This window comes from Amblyomma mixtum, chromosome 1 (assembly GCF_055824585.1).
Source record: "Amblyomma mixtum isolate Tamu chromosome 1, ASM5582458v1, whole genome shotgun sequence".
NCBI lineage: Eukaryota > Metazoa > Arthropoda > Arachnida > Ixodida > Ixodidae > Amblyomma > Amblyomma mixtum.
Window position 1 is genome coordinate 62,048,930 of NC_143012.1, and position 20,111 is coordinate 62,069,040.

Genomic DNA, 20,111 nt, shown 5'->3' on the forward strand with positions numbered 1-20,111 from the left:
ATACGTGTGTGTGCGCGTCGGGGGGGGGGGGGGGGGGGGGTAACCGCCGAAGTAACATCGAAGTAACCGCCGCAAGCGAAAGCGCGCTGCTGCTGCTACACAACTCTCTCCGACTGTCGTCATCTACTAAACATCACTTAAATATTGCGTAATTTTAATCAGCAAGAATTATCAACGTCGTGACAAAAAACGGGAGCAAAGGTAATAAGAGGTAACTGTATACGATAAACAATGCGCATTTATTGCTGTTATGTGTGGCTGGGTCAAATGGTGTGAAAATTCATATAAAGTGACCTTTCTCACTTGTCTTGCAGTCTATCGGGTCATCGCCTAGTGAACCGGTAAGTGCTCTTTGGTTCTAGTTAGTATAATTTCGTATTATCTACACTCTTCATATCATAAAAGGCAAAGTAATATAAATTTTAGTAGTTAATCTTTCAAGTCTTCATCTTAGATCCTGCAAACTCCCTTAGCTTTTCGCCTACACTGGCTAAAAAAATATCTGCGTAATGATTACGTATTACTTTTGATACGAAGAATGTATTATTTTCGAGAGCAGTTGTCGATAGGATATGATAATAATAAATGCTAAAACACTTCTGCATGTCCGTTCTCATCTTGCTACTAGAAGGCGGAACCTAAGACCTACACAGGTGCCACTCACAACACTGTAACTATTTTTTTCTTTACGAGCAGACAACTCCAGACGGAAATGGCACACTCAACGATACTAAACGCAACATGTTACATAGTTAGGTGCAGGGCAGTGCTTCAGAGAAAAACAAGACCCGTGATTCGTGTCGTGAAACCACAGTACATAGAGCAGCCTAATAATTATGCAATACCTCAACTCAATAGCTAGAGATCACGCTGTGTCTTGTGCCAAAATAGCACGAAAAGCAGCAGCAGCAACAACACGCATCTAATGCACTGCCAGGAGTGGAATACAAGCACAACACACATGACACCTTGCCTTCTAACACCTTTATTCTATAGAAGACTGTCCCACCACCTGGTCCAGTAACACCCGCAGACCGCTCGGTAAGATTTCTCGGAACATATCTACTACAACACCTTGCTGGAAGGAAAACTGAATCTTTTTTTCAGTTTTTCGATTGTGCATCGGCGACAACCAACATGGTTGCACAGGGACGATTGCACAGTGTTGCACAGCGGAGCCTAGGCGCTCCACTGTTCGCATCTCTTTCCATCACGCTTTTACTTCGGTGGTATAGCAAAAAGACGCTAGATTCTTCCGTGATACATTCTAGGACAACTATAACGTCTTCTTCTACCCCCCAGGTAAAAGCGCGACTAAAGAAAGTCCAACAGCGGAGCGCGTAGGCGCCGTGTTGTTCGCGTTTGTTTCCATCGCGACAGTACATACTCGCCTACATTACAATATTTCGAGACATGCATCGCTGAGGAACTTTCGCCTGGGGGATTCGCTTCACGGCAACAGTAAAACGGTAGCGCAAATGCAGACTACAGTAAACGACATCAGCAGAAGTCCTGTGCTTCTTTGCTACTTCGTTTCTGCCAGGACATTTTTTTTTTTTCACGGCGATGCTTCAAGCAGGCACAAAACATCTACTGTGCGCCCTCTTCTTTTCGTGCACTCTAAACGCAAATACACCCATATGGGAGTAAAAAAAGAGTTAACTGTCCTCTAGCGCACACACTTTTACAAAAGATAGCACGCTATAAATTGAAATTGAAATTGAACTTTATTCCGTCGAGGCGGAAAGGGACTCGAACAAAAGTGAAAACATATCACTTGACGTGGTTCGAGCCCCCATTTACAAGGCATACAGCAGTTGCACATTTACATGTATAGCAGCATAGTCACGAGAACATACACACATAGAAAGTGAGTCAAGACCTACTTGTCTGAAAAGAAAAAAATCGCATTTTACACAACAATAAGATATCCCCATCACATCAAGACCACCATAATACACCTGAGAAAAGAAAAACATCTTTATACAATTATAGCGAGCATAACCATCACTCTTGTTGTGTAAAAAAATTTTTCAGAGTTTTGGTGCTAACACTTTGGATATTAATATCATGTTTATGGAGATAATTTAACAAGGTTGGCAGTGAATATTCGAGCATTTGACGGCTGATGGTTGTGCGTAAGAATGGAATTTTCCAAATTTCAGGTGACCGCGATGTAGATCTACCTTCTCTTAAACTTAGATTTGATATGGTTTGAATGAGGACCTCATTGTTTTGGACATCCTGTTTATATCTTTTGGCTAAAATATAAGAGTAGAGCCGATGCACAGAAAGTACTTTGAATTGCGTAAACAGGCTTCTAGTGTGTGCATAAGGATCTACCCCTGCGATAAGGCGAACTGATTTTTTTTGTAGCGTGTGAATCTGTTGTAAATTTGTAAATGTTGTGCTTCCCCATACCAGAAAACAATAGTTTACATGTGACTGAAACAATGCATTGAACAAAAGTAACTTAATTGGGGTCGATAGAAAGTATTTGAATTTCGCTAGTATGCCGACGCTTTTGGCAATTCGGGAAACAATATTGTTAACGTGAGTGTCCCATAAAATGTGTTTATGAAAATGTACACCAAGTATTTTTATTCTATCCACGACTTCTATTGTTGTGTCACCGAAGGTTAAATTAATACGTTGCGCTGATGACTGCCTTGGAGTGAAGATAACGACTTTGGTTTTCTTGCTGTTAATCTGCAGCGAATTTGCGACACTCCAAGAATGTAAATAATTCAGAGAGTTCCTAATATTATTTTCCAGGAAGTCATAACTATTGCCTTGAAACAACAAAGTAGCGTCATCAGCATAGATTACAAATTTTGCAGCTGTAGGGATGCTTGTGTTATCATTGATGTAGAAATTAAATAACAAGGGCCCCAGGATGCTCCCTTGAGGTACGCCTGCATTAATTGTTTTGTAGGTCAACATGTAGTTTCCGATTGTTACACATTGCCTCCGGTTTTGCATGTATGACGTTATTAATTGGAGTGCAGTTCCTCGTATGCCATACAATTCTAATTTTTTTAGTAGTGTTGTGTGGTGTAGGCAGTCGAATGCCTTCGAAAAATCAATATACAGGCCAGCAGCTATTTCTTTTTCTTCAGATGCTTTTAGGATTATTTCTTTTTGCGCTAAAAGAGCAGTCTCGGTAGAACGGCCTTTACGAAAGCCAAACTGAGAGGTACTGATAAGATTAAACTTATTGGCGAACTTTGTTATTCGTAGATGTATTATCTTTTCTAAGCCTTTTGAAAAAATCGGCAAAATAGAAATCGGGCGGTAGTTAGATAAAGAATTTTTGTCACCGGATTTAAACACAGCAATAACTTTAGATAACTGCATTCTGTCAGGGAAGATGCCTGTTGAGAGGGCAAGATTATATACGTGACTGAGCTGTGGTAAAATTAGGTCAAGAGCATATTTAACAGGGGTTATTTGAATATTATCTTTGTCAGTGACATGGCTGTTACTAAGTGAAACAAACACTGTGTAGATTTCGCTTTCAGAAGTTGAATCTAAAAAAAAGTGTGTTAGGGTTCCTGACTACAGCATTCGTCGCTAAAGGGTAAGAACTTGAGAGCGAGCAAGAATTCGAAACCACGTTTATGAAAAAACGGTTAAAGGCTTCAGCTAATTCTTTATCACGTAGTACATCATTGTTTATTGTTATTTCGGTGGGGCCTTTGTTTTTGGGAAAACGGTTTAACAGTTCATTTAGATTTTTCCATATTATTTGGGTATTTCTGTTGCTACCAGGTTCGAAAATATTGTACAGGTAATTACGTTTTGCATTTCTTAGCAGTGCGTTTGTTTTGTTCCTGTGTTGCTTAAATTTCTTCCAGTCATTTGGTTCACGGGTGGTCAGGAACTTTTTATATAGTTTTCCTTTCTTTTTATCATTGCTAGGCACTCATTTGTAATCCAAGGCTTGCGAGACTTCGTTGCTTTCTTAATGAGAACAACCGGTAAATACTGATAGTAGGTGAAAGTAAAGAGCTTCAGAAATTCGTTGTAGGCTTCATTTGCCGAGTTTAGTCTGTAAACAGGATTCCAGTTTAGCTCCATTAATTTTCCCCGAAAATTGTCTAACGTTCTTTTGTTGATGTTCTGCTTTGTAAACCGAACATCATGTTTGGTATCGAAGTTCATTACGGGTAGCCTAGTGAACATAAAAATGGGTAGGTGATCGCTTATGGTTTCAGCGCAAGCGCCTGCTAAAGTCTCATGGGTTGGAAGATTTGTTATAAAGAGGTCGATCAATGTGCTAGTGCTTATTGTTATGCGGGTTGCCGTGTATATTAAATTGTAGAACCCATTTGAAGAGAGTATAGTTTGGAAGTGACGTTGCACTGGTGATTGGCTTAACAAATCAATATTAAAGTCCCCTCCCAAAACAAGTGTCAGACCATTTTCATTCGTATAACAAAGGAGCCTTTCTAAGCAAGAAAAGAAGCTATTTATATGACAGCAAAATATAGATGCAAAATATAGCATTATAGATGACAGCAAAAAAGTGTTTAGAACTAACAGCAGCTAAGCATTCAATGTGTTCATTGACAAAAGAGAACTCTTCATGCAAGTTGCAATTCAGGCTCTTCTTCACGTTTAGCAGTGCGCCACCTCCTCTCTTATTGTATCTGTTTAAAAAATAGGTGCTGTAGTTTTTGTCCACCATGACATCACTGTCGCAGCAATACCAAGTTTCTGTCAACATCATTATCTCAAAACTAAATGTGAAATTTTCTAGAAGGACGTGCAACTGGTCCTCTTTGTTCAGTGCAGATCTAATATTCAAATGGAAACATTTCAAGCCGTTTATTGCTTCTGAATGAAAAATGTTATTGATATCCAGCGGCAGTAATGCCATTTTGGACAAAAGAGTCGATACTATACAGTTTTAGGTGCACATTACACAATCAACTGAACGTCCCGTTCGCTTCGCACATTAATGACATTTGAGGTTTCATCTCTGCGAGCAAAAATCCTTCCGTCCCTGGTCCACACAAACTTCCGCTTACATTCCTTCTTCCTTGCAACAGTGATTCCCAACAGTTTCTTCATTACGGGACATAAGTGCTCATTTACATAAATGGGACTCTCCTCGTTGTTCTCGTCCAGGTTTTTCATTGAAAGCCTTGTTTTCCTTGCTTTGAGAAGCAAGGAATCCCTCTTTGATCTGGTCTTAAATTGTACCACAATGTTATGAGACGACTCGTTGCGAGTCTTCGTCCTGTGGCACACTTCAATGTCATCTGGTGTGACTTGTTCTTCCAAGGCATTTCCAATTAGACTGACTATCTTCATCAAGTCTTCACTATCCTCCTTTTTCACTCCTTTTATTTCAACATTTCGATTTCTTGAGTATTGCTCACTCGCTGTTATTCTTGTTTCGTGCTCATCAAGCTGCTTTTTTGCCTTGTTACTCTCATGTAGAAGTGTTTCATTTGCTTTTTTCAGCGCTTCATTTTCTCTTTCGAGCTGCTCATTCTTACTTTTAGCAGCTTCGTACTCTTTGTTAATGAAGTCCAAACTATCCTTCATTTCTCTCAATTCATGCCTTAAATCGCGTTCAACCTTGCTCTTAAACTCTTTCATTTCCCTTTTAAGTTCTTCCTTAAACTCTTCCCATGCTTTAGCGGCCATAGCTTGAACAGCAGTTCAGTGACACGAATAGGTGACACAGGAAAAAGTTGGAACAGTTGGCAGCAGCAAGGCAATTGAGAGGGAAGTAAATGTATTAACAAAGTAAGGCTGAAATGCTAACCTGTAGCAATAAGCAAAGAGCGCTTAGATGTTGTCCCTTGTTGCCCGCTGCTGCCAAGTGATCCGGGTCCAAGCGGCGCTCAGTTTATATAGGCGGCGAGCTGCTCCTGGCGGTAGTCGATTGCAAAGGAGGCGGTGCCGTGGTGAAGGCGCGTTGTAGCTTCAGACTGTGCGTTGCACGTGTAGATGACTCAAGGCACGGCCAGACTGCGTTGTTTCCTCGGGTTGTCTGTAGCAATAAGCAAAGAGCGCTTAGATGTTGTCCCTTGTTGCCCGCTGCTGCCAAGTGATCTCTGCCAAGCATAGAGTTTCTTACTATTACCTAGAGGGAAAGCTGGCGACCCCTCGATGGGAGTTTGCATGGCGACCCCTCGAGACCACTTCAGCCACCATGGGCGCTCAAAGCATCATGGGGCGGTGAGCTACTTGTTGCGGAACTGCAACTTTTGGCCAAAAAATAATAGAAAAATAAAGCTGTTTGCTAACTACAAACGTCCTAACATTCAATATCTTGTCTAATGATTGCAACAAACGAGCAGAAAAGCATTTAAGTGCAAAGTTTGCCCAAAATAAGAGACGACTCGCTCTCCTATTGGCCAAGCATTGAACACTATAAAAGCTAATATTTCGTAATTAACAGGCACACTTTAAAAAGTAAATATGTTTTCAAAAAAATGTTGTTGCTTAGATACTTTAAGAAGTTTTTTAATGGCATTTCGGAAAAGTGAGACCTTTTATTGGCGTCGTGTGTCTATGCGTTTTTACTACTATGGTTTTTGCACACTGCGTTCGCGTGAAAGTCGTCTGCGCACGCACGAACAGCGTTTTCGGAATGAAACATTTCAGTAAAGCCACTCCGTGTTCCCAAAAGAATACAACTGTGCCGCAACAAGTAGCTCACCGCCCCATGATGCTTTGGGCGTTCATGGTGGCTGAAGTGCAGCGCCGCCAGCTTTCCCTCTAGGCAATAGTAAGAAACTCTATGCTGCCAAGTGAGCTGCCAAGGACATCTTTACGCCCTTTTTACTCCTTTCTGCTTAGAGTGTGGTGTCCCAGCATGGATGTTTGTCAAGCACACAGAAAGAGAAAAAAAAATTGCGAGGACACTTCAGCAACTGAAGTGTTGAGAGACTAAAGTCGAGGACACTATGCCGTGACGACTTCCGATGGATGTGACGTCCCACCGTTCTCGTGGCTATATTGATACCCAAATTATAAATCTTTCGGGGATGTTAAGTGTAAATTACACTTAATTACTCATTTCTTCACCTAATTTGACATAAATCCGACGTTTTTCCGGCCCTTCTGTGACAGTTTTCACTATGCCGTGACGACTTCCAGTGGATATAACCTCACACCGTTCCCGTGGATATATCAACGCCCGCGCTATTTTGACGCAATTTCGATAATTTTGCCTATAATTAATTAACTAATTAACCTACAGTTATCAAGCTGCAACCATTCGTTTTCTCCTATCTTTTTTAGTTCCCGAGTTAAGACGAGTTAACACGTTGCCAAAGGTGTGACACCCGCTGCTAACGGACGACAGTATGAGCGATTAAAGGCTTTCGCCTTAGTAAACAAAGCCCCCGGAAGGGGGGGGGGGGCCGGGTTGCGGAATCAAATTTTCCAGAACACACATCTTCGAAGTGTCTCCCAGCGATACTTACCACAACGCCTACACTAAACGAATTAAAGACAGGCGCTGAGCAGAGATTACAACGGCCACGAAAGACATAAACTTCAAAAGCAATGCCTCTTCACGTTTCTCTTACGGCTTTCAAATTTCTTGTCTTTTAGCTAAGGTTCGATCCCTGCCGCCGCGGTCGCATTTCGATGGAGCCGAAATGCCTTTATCAATTCCTACGTTAAAGTTCTCTACGTAGGACTACACAAACAACAACAGCCTTTAAAAAGAAGCCAGAAATATAGTGGTTGGTAAAAGCATAATTATTATCATCTTATTAGCGAATCACTTTCCGCTGTATTTTTTATAGACGATAGGAACGTCAACGAGGGAAACGGTAAGCCGTAGCCACTGGCTCATTGCACGAATCCTTTTGATTTTTCTGTTCAGTTGAACCCCGTATGAAAAGAAGTGGCCGTCATGTCAGCATCCAATGCCAAAAAAAATGTACAGTAGCGATATCTATACGCCGCACCTTGCAATTATATAAACGTTAAACTCTGTGCAGTACCAAGTTTTAAATATAGCGTCCCTATTTAACCTGCTGATTTAATTACGAAGCAAAAAAATATTTCCTTCTATTTGCTGGCCTGAAGACTAAAGCTTCCAAGTCTCAGGTGTGCACTGCAAGCCTGAAATATCTTTCACTAAATGGCCTCCTTAACACTTGATAGCAGGTCACTGCAGTGTAATGAATTTTCACCTGGTTGCCTTAGGTGCATTGCTAGGCGCAACGACCGCTTTACAACACATCGCAATGATTTTCTAGTGATTTCAGTACCATCTTCGTATACGGGAAGTCCTCGGTTCGACCCCCAGTATCGCTGGGTGTCTGCCGCGCTTCGAATTTCTAGTAGCTTTTCATTGTCTAGTATGAAGTTTCGTATAAGACGAAATGCATGAAAAACGGTCCTTGCTCTAGCTCTAGTTCTAGCTGGAAGATGTGGATGTTTATTTATTTATTTATTATTAGTACCTCAAATGCCCCTTGGTGTGGGGTATTACATGAGGGATGGGCATAATGTTCAAGTGAAGAGTGGTTCGATGGCAGTCTTGAAGGAATGTGGGTCGGAGTGGTGCACAGCGTCGACAGGCAGTTTGTTCCAGTCCCGAGCGGTCTGAACAAAAAACGAACGAAGATGGGCTGTGGTCTGTGCTGGGGGCGGATAGACGGCTTTAGGATGGCTGGTGCGGCTTGACTGTCGATGAAGTGGTAAGATTGCTGAAACATTGAGTGGCGTATTATAGAACTTGTGAAAAAGGCACAGCCTGAAGATGCAGCGTCGCTTTTCAAGATTAGTAAGATTAGCCCGTGATTTGAGTGCAGTCACACTGGAATGATAGGAGTAGTCTGAGAAAATAAACCTTGCAGCGCGATTTTGTAGAGCTTCGAGGGTGTTAGAAAGATTAGCTTGATGGGGATGTTCATCGGGTATCCTAAAGAGACGTGCTTTAAATGGGGATGCAAACTTCGAAAGCAATGTTGCTTTTTTTTTCAACTGTTGCATTTATTAAGGAATGAAATGGAACAGTCAGTAGCGAACAACACTTTTCGTGTACGGTGGGTTGAAAACGCAAAGTGCTTTAAAAGAGGCTTTAACAATTTAAAAGAGGAGTACAGAGCGAAATACGAAAGGCTTTATAAATTAGTAAAATAAACTTTACGTTAACGACAAACAAACCAAGAAGTCTTGAAAGCTCCCCAGGAAAGAGGCTGTTTAGTAAGGATCCTAGGAAGTCCTTATTTTAATGCAAGCGAAACGCAAAAAGAAGGCTCCGGTGTATTGTGCGATGTCAGTACATGTTAAAGATCCCGGGGTGATCAAAATTAATCTGGACCACTGCACATGGCTTCTGTCGCAGCCCATGTGAACCATTGTGACGTACAACGTTTACGTGAAACATTTTCCACCGCGTGTAAGCTCAATACTCAAGTTTAAAAAAAAAATTATATCGTATATATAGGTTCTTAATGCAAAATCTGTATTCAATTTTTCTCGGGTACCACTATTTCCAATAGCATGTGTGTAACTTGGTTTTGAGACTTTCTGTTCTGACTGCACCTCTTATGTAAGCATTCGTGCCTCACTCTGCACTCTGCCATCCTTGCTAAGGTAGGTGTCATGAGGTGTGATTACAACGCATGAGGATTACCAACCGTGATTTAGCACACAAGGCTTACAAACTCTAAAATCAATTTGCTGCCTTTCAGAAACCACCGTCGCCTTCGCAGATGACCGTAAGTACTATGCCTTTAAGTCATTCCTATCGCTGTAGTTCCTTTTTTGAGAAATATTTCCCAGGCGACTGAAGACATGCCGCGAATATTGGTTAAGCCGCAGTCTCGGGAGGCTGCAAACTTTTCTCAAAGACGGCACAAGCGTAATTCGTGTGGAGAGGTTGCAGAAATCTACAAGCTAGCTGCCCTGCAAAGCAAAAACTCTTTCACTATGGAGGCCCGACCAGTTTTGAAGGGAGAACTTAGGCGCAGGGCTAAAGACTTCTCGAGTCATAGAAATGTCACGCGTCTTTCCTTCGCGCTCCAGCCATGCGTTGTTATAAAAGGCTTAAGCACATCTCAGCCATCCGCATATGAGTCGCGATGGGAGTTGAAGCGCGGCTGCGCCAACCTACTGCTTGTCACGTGCATGCAGGGCAAAAGGCTTGTAATTGAAGTCTTCAACGCCTCACCCAAGATCTTTTGACACGTCTGAATTATTCGCGAGATATTGCGGTCACACTTCCTGGAGACAAAAATATCACATTTGGTCACGTAAAAGACGCCGCATCTGAAGAACAACTGGAACACAGTACGACAAAAACAATCTCTCACTGTCGGGTGCGGTAGAGCCCATGCGTCTTTCATGAACCTCTATGAAAGCATTTAAATTATTCTGCTTTCCTTACTTCACTTCTTGCGTAATGTCTGAATATGCCCGGAGCAGTGGTCCTAATATAGGCCCAACTGCAGCCTCAGGCTCTATGGTATGTACACAGGCAACCAGGGACAATTTTTGCGACCAAGTATTAATGTTCACGATCGTCAATTTAAGCCATGTAAATTTAAGAGGACGCTAAGTACAACTCCACATATACAGAATCTGGGAAGGTTTGCGTTGCATTTAGCAAGTCCGCGCTGCTATGGTGGTAGTAAGTATTTTTGTAGCGTACATGTTTCGCTTTTTGTGGGGTGCAAGATATTGATTTTACGACAATATTTGCCATCTTCTAACGTTCTGCGAAACTGCAGCGTGACGTTTCGATTCGGCATTTGATACAAACGCCGCTCTGTGCTAGCACGCGGACAAAACCGCAGCAGGAATTTTACACCTATGCTTATTTTCAGTGCAAGCCAACGACGTGCCCACCATGCCCTGTAATACCACGTAAGTAATCTTCAATATTCGATTGGCGCGCGGACCACGAAAAAGGACTCAATTAAGTTCATCTCTTACAAAGCTTCGCATCGGTGATAATTGATATTTTGCAAACAGTGAAGTTTTTCTAGTCATATTTATTGTCTCACAAGAAATACAAGATAAAAACAAAGGTTGATAAGTTCAATCATTTCTCACATCTGGAAATCAGGGCACTCCTGTCATATACAGCGAATTCAGCTATTTTTGGTAGTCGATTATGTTTCACATCAACTGTATGTTATTAAAAACATGAGCGCTGTAGCTATTCCTGGAGTCCACTCCAAAACCAAGGATTTGTGCCAAGCAGTTAACTAAAGCCATACCAGTCCTTCGAAAACGCGAATCTTCTCGTCGCTTCGGCGTGCATTGCAGCCCTGTCGCAACGCACGCGTCTCCAACCGCAAAAAACATGGGACACTCGGCGGGACACCTATCAAATGACCTTCTCGGTCGCAGTCTCGCTCAAGACCTCGAGTAACAAGCAATGGCCCTGGTGCGACAAAAAGCGCACGTAACAAGTTCGACGCCGAGTAAATGCTCTTGTTTGCGTGGTCGCACGTGTTCTACGGCCGCGCGGTCTCGATAAGACGCGCCTGGAGACTAGAATTTCTCCCGGCATAGCTAGGAGCTGAATCCTGATTCCGAGACACTAAAAATCTGCCTGGGTACCACTGACGGCCAGGTAAAAAACTTTGGTTACAACCAGGTGCGCAACTGCGGATTACTGTGTTAATTACCTGTGTTTATTCAAACAGCTTACAGTAGTAAACAAGCTTTATCTGGTTTCAGACATCCGCCACTTGTATTACTTAGCTACAAGGGCAATCGTTATTTCTAAAGAGACTATTTTAAACATTCTTGGCAAGTTTTGGTGAAGCACCCCACAAAACTTCGAGATATCACACAGCGTACACGAGATAAATTTCTTTTCTTTTATCCGTAGCGGGATTTCTGCAGTGCGGATGAATTTGCAAATTTTTGCTTGTAAATACAATGAGCAGCACACACGCGAAAACAAGTTCCCCTAAATTGACAATTGATAGGCGCTTTTTAATTTTATTTCATACAAATACAGTTTAAATTCCGCTTTAAAATGTACCACTTTTGAAACACTCCTCTATTAGCATAAACGCCCGATGTCCCCCTGTAGCATATTTAGGTAAACTGCCAGCGTCTGCTTTATACATTATGTGCATTTGCGACATCATGCGCACTTGGGTGCACACTGTGCACTTGCTCAGGTAATGATGCCACATGAACGATTGAATGCGCCAATTCAAGCGACTTTATCTGGAGGGCCCCTCTCTGGAGGCCGCCCTAGTGTGTTGCTCTACACGCGTTTCGTATTGGATATGCATACCACCGGAGTTCTTGGTTCAATAAATCAATCAATCAATCAACTTTTATTTCCTTTGAGAAGGAGGAGTACGGGAGTAAAAGCTCGGAGAGCTTGACGAGGTCCCGACCCCTCACAAGTTGCCAGACAGCAAGATGACGGCCAGTCATACACGGCACGGTTAAGTTCTTTTCTGGCGACTATTCATTAACTGACGTGGCTCGCCATGTTTTTGCTTGACTAGAGGCGCTTTGTTTCTTGCGCGCTGCAAATCAACATCCCAAAGCTAAACTTTCAGTTCTCGCTATTCAGCACGAGAAAACCTCCGCCTTTAAAAAAAGCTAATGCATGTCGTGTTTTTCACGTACTTATTTTATCACACGATAAATTTTCGATATAGAAAATTGGCGCACACTTCCACCTTGCAATTCTAATCCCTTTTTCTAATAAAGAAACTTTTAAACTCACCGCATGATTCAAGACGTTATACCTTCTTTTTCTGCAACTGCGAAATCAATGTAGTGATTCCAGTGACAAGTATTTATTTGCGTAGCTCTTTGAATTCCCAATTTTCATTTATAGTTTCTGCCTTTTTTCTTCTCTATTTTTTGTCCTCCTCTTGAGTGTAGTTTTCTCTGCCCTTTAAGTGCATTTTCCGTCGCGGCGTTACATCGACATTGTTTTCACTTGATTAATGAGTTCTTCCTACAACTCGCTTTCAGCGGAGTGCGGACAGTTTACACAGGTAAGCAACGATCGGCGCATTGAGAATAAATCTTTTTCCATATAAATGGCCTCGGGTAGAAGGTTGCACATTTTTCTTATAATCTGAACCATTCTTTAAGGCAAACTATATATAGAGGTTGAAGCTGCATATCAGACACAACAGTCGTCACTGTGTTAAAGCAGGTAGGGTAATTAAAGTAATTCAAAATGTTGGCGGCAATAGTCACTCATTATTCTTAGTCTTACTTATCGTTTAGGCAAAACCATAAAAACTTCGAGCTATACTTCGACAGAAAATATTGGCGACTGTATTGCAGCAAGTCTAAAACTAATGTAAATTCTGTGCCAACTGTGCTAATATGGCGCCAATATCCTTATTAATAATAAAGTATTCGATGCTACAGGCTACAAGGAGTTACAAGCGCTACATGAACTCGAAACAACTAGGGCCGCCCATTATATATAGAATCGCGCCGAAAGTGTTGAGAACAGTGGGCAACACATCCTAGATGGAGCGTTTTAGAAACGTCGGCTTATCTATTCGGATAACACGACTTCTTATAAAGAGGAGTGCCAACATAATCTAGTATTTTTTTTGTCATCACTGGGATATGGCTCTTAAGTTTCAGTAGGGACAAATCATTTTGCGGCATCCCCATGTGCCTACTTTTTCGATATTAAACTTACTGCGACGAAGCAAGAAAAAAAAACACGTTTTACAGGCTGTGCCTTTAAATGTTCCATTTTTGCTGTTCCTGAGCATTTCAAAATAATAGGTAGCGACAGCATGAGTTCAACCATTGAAGTAGAAAACGAAAGGTACATTTTTCATTCGTGCTGAGGTTAGCGCGGTTGCGAGGGAATTTGAGCAAAAATAACTGAACTTGCGCGTATCAAGACAAATTATGCCATATTGATTGAATAGGCCTTTGCCATCAACATATCTATCAATTCGTAATTCATATATCAGTAGTTCCTTTGTGTAGGCCTCTTTAACACAAATATTCGATCTTGTACGAATAGGCCACGAACATTTTTGTAAGAAACCGCGAAATTCCAATGTTTAATACAATTTTGTTTTTTAAATAATAGCTAAAAAACTCAGTGTAACTGGGGTTCATAATGCACTTTCATAATGATATTTCTCAGCAGCGGGTATCCTTCATAAGATATGAATGTTAGCAGAATGCGTTGAAACAGGTCGCGTTTGTAGTGTACCAGAAACACAAGAACCACTCGGCGCAGCTAAATCATGGATGGTACCTTTGTACCCTTCGTGTTTTTTTTTTACTTTCTTCTGGCTCCCAAGTCACTTTTTTGGCACAGCATAACAGTCCAAAAGTATTTCATTTTTTTCGTACCACTGTCTTCATCGGTTGCAGTCTCAACAGAATGTTCACATCATTCTACCTAATCCCTCACTCAAAGCAGCTGTGTGGATCGTGCTAACGCAGTAACGCAGGATAGGCTATGATCAGACAGGCGGGTTTTAAGCATGCAGTCAACACCTGCGCGCATTACTAACTACATGTGCACATTACTAACCTAGAACGTCACGGTTTTAGGTAAAGCGCGATGTTTGCCTGAAACCTCCAACTTACATTTTAGAAAGAGGAGACCATAGTCATAAAATAATAGAAATACTTGCCGAACATATGTGCTTAAGGCATCTTTCTTTCCATGCACAATAATCGAATGCAACAACCTTCCAAACGAAATAGTCACTTTAAAGAATGATTTTCCAATGCTCTTAAAGCACATCTACGAACCGGAAACGACTGGTAGTTAAACAATTTGCGCGTGTTTCATTTGTCAAATGTTTTTGCATCCATTGTTCCGTATAACTCCTATAACGCTAGTATTGAAATTTTTATACGTTTTCTTACGTTTCCGCATACATATAAGCTGCTTCTTGCAGCAGTGCTGCTTTGCTATATTGACTGTGTTTGAATGTGCAGCAGTGCTTTTCAATCGCACTTTACGTTCGTATCCCCGTACTCCAATGCCCAACAGGCGATGTGTACATACTGTAATGAATGAATAAATAAATAAATATTAAAAAGCAAGCCTGAAAAGGGAATTTAACTAGTGCAGTCTGCATTGTTCCTGGATTGGCTGCGGTGTATTACCGCGCCTGGTAGTAACAGGCTTCATTTAATGTGGCTAAATTTCCTCCAGGTACAAACTGAGCAGCTGAACGAATAGACATTTCGCAGGTCAAAGTGAGAGACTGATTCTCTTTGTGGCTCTCTCCTTGTTCAAAAGGGACAGCAGCAACAACAGCAAGTCCAGCTCGACCTGCCGCCGGATTCGTTCTCCGATCGTTGGTACAGGAAGTAGGAGGAAGACTGCACCGACAACAGCCTCGTTGCAGCATCAAGCTTTCGTTATTAAAATACTTTATTTGTGTTACCCGAGCGCTTATTCCTACAAACGCAGCACTCCTTGGCCGAGGCAGTCCCTGGTTCTCTCTAACCATAGAAGGAGGTGGCCGGACTGCTATAGCGAGTAAACTGCAACGTGCTCCTCAGTGAAATATAGCAGGGTCTTCTAAAATACCGCTTTTCTTTTAGCGTTGTTTCTGACTCCACCCTATCACCCCACGATTCTTAGTGTTTAGCTCAACCGTAGCAACCAAAGGTTGACGCACCTGTGCATGCTTCCCTGTAGGTCTCGTTAGCCAACAGTATAACTTTAATTGAGGCTTAGAGATTGGTGTTTGTTTAAGATAACCTGTTTCTGATCTGAAAAATAAATTCTCCTTAGGATGAGCGTCACAACGGGTCAATAGCAATAAATTTCTGCCTATGCGTGATGTCAGTCTGATCATCAGCTTCGGTGCAACCCCTCTCGCTCAAATCGCAAACTGCAAATTGTAGTGGATGCTCCGTTTGGCGTTCATACCGAAGTTATCTGCGTACTTTACAGAATTCTGTCGTCATTAATCACGTTCACTACTGTCCACGGTTCGGCGGTCTTCCCCTTGCTTTCAATGGCTGTTCTTAGGCTGGTAGACAAGTTTCGCACCAAGCAGAGCACGCATATTGCGCACGACGCTCTGCTACAGCGAAGCCCTCTTCATAGCTTCGAGTAGGGAAGCTGATGTCGCATATAGAAACGCCATTCTCAAAAGGTTCTGCGAATATTCTATGATAAGATGAGAATGCCCATTTCTTTCACTTACGTCAGTGTAACATCAGCGCGGATCCATGGTTACCTGAATATGCGTTCCGCGTCCCAAAGTTAGCACATTAAGCCTTGCCCTGAGTGAAGCTGAACGGCTGCACCATGCCGGAGTGAACTGACAGGCCACATGTTACAGTGATGGCTTCGTGAAGCGTGGGCACTTTTTAAAATTATGATGCCACCGCAGAACAAAGATCAGGCCATCGGCGTTTTACGGGCATATCACAGGTAAATTCCATAAGTAACGTGTTCGAGCTATGCTGCAGCGTTATGGTTCTAAGAAAATGAGGCGGCCACGTCACAGCAGAACCATCGCTGTGGTAAGCGGCCTGTTTATTCTTCCGATTTCCTTCAACAAGGACATTTTTGAAGTTGCTAACATCCCGGCAAGAGGATGCAGAGTCACGTGATAATTTAAGTTCTCAATGGCTTTCTTTCAATGTCGAAGAAAAGGAACCACACTAAAGTTGATTTCAAGAAAGCTAATGAAAATGGATTTTCACGACTTTTCTTGCCTCTTTCACTTTGAAAGTTAAGCACTAAAATTCAATAAGAAAAGATAGCTCGTTTGCGTTTGTTATTGAGCGACGCAGTATAACTTAAAAATTATGCTGACATCGACAAGACGGTTGCTTGCAACCCTGCACCGACCTGACCTTTGCTGAGTGCGTTATCAAATTTTTATGCTTTGAACAACTTATCCGAGGCACACTTGTATGAAGCGCTAACAGAGGAAGTACAATAGAGGATATGGGACGAAAATAAAATAATTTTTCACTAAGTGCTCGTGCATTTCCACTCAATGAGATACAATACAAGAGACAATACAGACAAAACAATACAGACGTACACGACACACTAAGGAATACACACTGCAGAAGACAACAGACAATGTAGAGAATACAGACAGTACAAGAGAAAATACAGACAATACAATACAGGCGTACACGACACACTAAGAAACGCACACTGCAGCCCATCTTTGCACGAACAAATTCATTCAAGTATAGCTTCTTCCCCCGAACCATCTTCGATTGGAACATGCTCCCGAATCCCTTTTTCAAAACAGTAATTTTAGCAACGCATTGGACGAACATTTCCTTGGTTAACTTATCTCATTTTGTATTTTTTATTACTGTTTTAATCTTCCCTTTGTTATCGCCGAATGATGTTGTGTGTTGTTTTTTTCATTTCTTTCGTATGTTATGTTGTTTGCCCCTCCTGCTTGGGCCACATAGGCCTGCAGTATTTTGAAATAAATAAATATTGAACCGGATTTGATTTTAACAAATGCATTACCAGTAACAATTATGCAGTTGTAGAGACACTAGCCCACTATTCAGAGAACAAAACCCTTTTCTTTGACACCGAAGGAGAGCAATCGAACCTGAAATTTGGCCGACCTAAGGTTATCAGCTGACTGCATCCTTAACGTGAGTTGACTGGCATTCGCCGCCAAAAGGTCTGGAGCGGTCGAATGCGCCGCTGGCGCCGCGTCATGGTTGACCGCAGATAAGCAGGGAACACACTCAACGGCTTTGCTCTCTTTCATACAGCAACGAAGCACAGCACTCCGGAAAGCCGTAAGCGCCCACCGCGCTGCACGGCTGCCTAAGCGGCTTTGGTTACAGGCTCGGCCGACGGATTCGAAGCCGCTGGTGCTACCGACTACCGCCCTTATACGACCCACGAGGACGGTGGCACTTCAACGCGCTAATAGGGAAGGATGGTCATACTTGCCCCTCTTCCTGGTGCGGCAACCTGTAATTACGCCTCGTGCCCTTCTTTTCGCACCACACGCGAATGAGTGGCGTCATAACATAGGCGCTGTCGGAACACTTCCGATTGGGTGTCGTCACTTCTGGCCGTCACTTCTTGTTTGTGACGTCGCTTCCGGTCATCGCTTCTGGTTTGACGTCAGTTCCTTTGTCTTGGCGTGGCTTGGTATGTGACGTCACATGACATGCTTCTTTCGACCACCGTCTATTCGCGTGAGGAACAACCAGACCAGATGCCTATACTCTGTTTCATACATAGCAGACAACGATGCCAAAGCTAGCCCGCCTGTTTGCGAAGGCCAAGCCCGCGCCTAAAAAAGTAGTTCGCCACACAACCACAGTGAGAACAGGCATATTTCGTTGCAGCAGATCTCAAGTGCCTTGAATGGCAACCTCCTGGACTTCGTTTTACCTCTTGCCACATTTTCGTCCTGTGACTGAACGAGACTTCGAGAATCAAGAAAGGCACGTGGCGGTATGATACTCGGCTGGTAGAGGGAATCGCTCTTCCTCCATTCGTGCCTAAAATGTAGTCCACACTCGGTAAAAAATATAGCCAGAGGGTCCGAACTCTGAACGCCTCACAGTTTTGACCGTGATCTTCAGCGTTACCGCTTCGTTTTACACTGTTCTTCATTCTCGTTCAAATACTCAGCGGGGCGAGGAGAAAAAATACTTATGCATGGCGGAGTAATATGGCTTCGCCAACGAACTACTTCCGCAGCCTCCGCAGCGTTGCCTGCTATGTATGAAGCAGAGTATAAGAGGCCTTGCTGCGAAGCGAGTCCCCCGCCGAGCAGCAACAAGTCATCAGCCTGGCGACGGAAGCCGCGAAGAAACACTGTACCTTCGCCTGTGTTTAGTCGCGGAAGCCCCGGCCCCCGCCCCATGAGCCTGCGCTCCAGCCCCTTGAGCCTGCGCTCCAGGGGCGGGGAGTGGCGACCTGCTACAGCAAGGAAAATAAAATTATTCTTCTTCTCTTGGCCAAGCAACACGTGCTGTGCTTTTTAGCTCCTCTACACATCTATCCCAAATATTTCTATCCATCGACCTGCTCCTTCTAGAGGACGTTGCCTCCTCTTGTGTGCCGACATTCTCCTCGTCCGGTACCAGTGCCTCATTGCCTCACTGGTTTGTCTCAGGAAACCCCCTTAAACCGCGAGGAGATGCAGCTCATGCTCCAAACGTAGCCCCAAATTAAGCCATAATTGACCTAATAAGCCAGTCCATGAGAAGGTCTCTGCCGATATGAAAAAAATATTAATCCGCGGATACAGTCCCTCAGAATGATTCATTGGTCATTGGATCTCTACTCCAGAATTCTTCTACGCGCTGTCGAGTGGTAGCTTGCGTTATAAGCGGCAGCTAATGCGCCGGCCTATCTGGCAGCAAAAGGCCACAGGAGCCCCTTGGACTGAGGGCCCCTAGCGGCGGAGGAGACCTTCTTTTGATGTGATAAATTGTTTGGTTGGTTGGCCTCAAATTAAATGGCACGTACCCACTACGGGGGAGTGGCCAAGACACAGGCGGTGAGCTGATGGAGAGAGGAGCATTTATAGCGGAAAGGGAGAAGTAATAGGGTATAGACTGACAGATTGGACTACGGAACGGCAGGGGACCTGTTATCTGGGCGATCGAAGACGGGACGATGGCTTTTTGTGCAAATTCGAATGCAATGCATGTAATGGTTCAATTTTGCACTGACTCAAAGAGAGCGTGAACAGAATAATGAAATAAATTTTTGAAAGTCAGAAAAATAAAATGACTAGAAATAATAATAATAATAATAATAATAATAACAAAAAGAAAAAAAGGAGAAAAATTAGCATGGGAGTCACTGCGTTTTTAGAAGAAAATTTTCAGCAGCACAGCGCACACTCCTGTTGCTTCATCCAAGCGATGAAGCGCCAAAGGAATGAACAACCGCAGTGGACACAGGCAGACCCAGGTGGTGAAACGGAATTTATAATGGGCGCCTCCTCAAAGAAGAGAAGCGGCGGCAGAACAGCGGGTAGTGCTCCACCGTCTCAGGCTTGGCACAAAATGGGCACAGTTGAGAAACCTCCAAGCCAGATCTGTGAAGGTAGAAATTTAGCAAAGGAACTCGGCATCGCAAACGCGTGAAAAAGATTTAGAAGAACGTCAATTTGGGCTAGATGGTGCATTATTTGAGAGCTCCTGCAACAAAAAGCATGGCAAGC

General features: G+C 43.0%; 1 long non-coding RNA gene across 1 annotated transcript; it reads left to right on the plus strand.

Annotated features, from left to right (window-relative positions):
• Positions 1 to 313: 313 nt before the first annotated feature.
• Positions 314 to 15,317, plus strand: LOC149366461 (uncharacterized). Its single transcript, XR_016285444.1, has 6 exons — positions 314 to 341; positions 997 to 1,041; positions 9,678 to 9,704; positions 10,812 to 10,851; positions 12,943 to 12,965; positions 15,212 to 15,317. It is a non-coding gene; the product is annotated as an uncharacterized LOC149366461 (long non-coding RNA).
• The last annotated feature ends 4,794 nt before the right edge of the window (positions 15,318 to 20,111 follow it).